Consider the following 1,671-nt stretch of genomic DNA (forward strand, 5'->3'; position numbering starts at 1 on the left):
ACAATACAAGTTAAAACATTAAGACCAGGCGTGGCCCTGCCACAGCGGGAGATGAAACGGGCGCGCCGATGCCACACCCCAAACACCGCTCCAATTAGGGCGAATAACGCCGCCACAGTCCAACTTGAAAACAATTGTGCAGAAATCCGGGAGATTTACGTAGCCGGCGCAGAACAAAGCCGAACAGATCCGGGAAACCAACGTAGACAGAGCAGCAATGGTTAACTGTGCGAAACCTATATAAAAAAAATGTGTCACCATTTTAAATAAAACTAGAAGAAATTGGAGCTTAGTGAGTGCTAATTTCTTACCTGCTGATCCACAAAACATGCACACACACTCGCAGACCGAGGAAGAAAAGGAATGCAGCGCAGTGGCGTTTTACCTACGATCACACTTCAGTTTAGATTTTCTGACTAAGATCAGCTAAAGTGCAGGGAGAGAGAACACCTACCACCAAAACATCAGCGCAACATGCACCAGCCAGCGATTTGTTGCTTTCTGCTGCCAGAGTCCACCGGAGCAAGCCACACAGTGGGAGAACAAAGACGACACATACCTGAATGAGCGCCGCAGCTCCCCTATATACACCACGCCCACTTCAAGAACCGGAACTTCTCACCTGGAAACTATTTGTGTGAAATTATGTATATTTCTATACCACTACACTATGTTCTGGAATCGCGATGTTCGTGAGTGAAATCGGTTCGTGTGGTGTGTTGCTCCTGCCTTGTGGCTGGAGACACGAACCGATGTGGTCACAGAGGTTTGGAGGTATATATCCACAGCCTGCTTGGTCTCTACGTGGCGAAGCAGTTTGAAGCTTCATTGCCTCATTAGCAGCCGGTTGCCGCATGTTATGCAGAGCGGGCTTGTAATGTGGGACTCACCTACCGGTCCGGGATAAATCCATTCTCCTGTCTCTTCTCTAGGCCTTTTCCCCTTTGCAAATAAACTTTCCAAAGACACCTGATCTGTTTCTTACTCATTTTGCTGCTTGTTGGCTCAGCGTTGGCGCGCAAGTAACCGAGAGAATCCGGTTAAAGGATTTTCAAAATAAAAGATCATCCAGAGTCAAATAATACATTAAACGGAATATTTAATTATGTCTTGCGCGGCCCGGTACCGATTGGTCCACTGACCGGGGGTTGGGGACCACTGAAATAGACTCAAAAAAGCAGTGGTGGGAAGTAACTTAAGTACAATTTTCGTGTATCTGTACTTTACTTAAGTAGATTTAATAATGGGGACTGTAGCGGCTAAAATCCTATATTTTAGGCTACTGGTGGTTGTTGTTGAAAGGCGTTGGTTTTACGTGCGCTCAATTAAGATTCAGCATGCCGATCTTCCGTTTGATATAAAGTTAAGTCATTTATTTACAGTACATTATCCATTGTCTTACTGGTTTCCTTAAGATCCACATAAATTCGACATACATCCAAAACCAAGCACAGTAGAAAACTGTTTGCCTCTACCTATTAACAACACCTGAACAGAATCATGATTGACCTTAAATAACCCATCCCCCATCAGACACTCAGAACTCAAAATAAAATACGCCCCCTGGTGGCGATAAACACCAGAAAGGATAAATGGCTCCTACATTATATTTGATCAACTTTCAAAATACTGCAAATTAACCATTAGAATGTTTTAATGGTAAATTAAATA

At 43.9% G+C, this 1,671-nt stretch overlaps 1 long non-coding RNA gene across 1 annotated transcript in view; it reads left to right on the plus strand.

Moving 5' to 3' along the window:
• The window catches only part of LOC107835191 (uncharacterized), an 8,130-nt gene extending 6,811 nt beyond the window's left edge, over positions 1–1,319 (plus strand). Inside the window, exon 3 of the long non-coding RNA XR_001661022.1 lies at positions 1,236–1,319. This is a non-coding gene — a long non-coding RNA (uncharacterized LOC107835191). The remainder of the gene's footprint in view (positions 1–1,235) is intronic.
• The last annotated feature ends 352 nt before the right edge of the window (positions 1,320–1,671 follow it).

This window comes from Poecilia formosa, unplaced genomic scaffold (genome assembly GCF_000485575.1).
Source record: "Poecilia formosa unplaced genomic scaffold, Poecilia_formosa-5.1.2 Scaffold1186, whole genome shotgun sequence".
Taxonomy (NCBI): Eukaryota; Metazoa; Chordata; class Actinopteri; order Cyprinodontiformes; family Poeciliidae; genus Poecilia; species Poecilia formosa.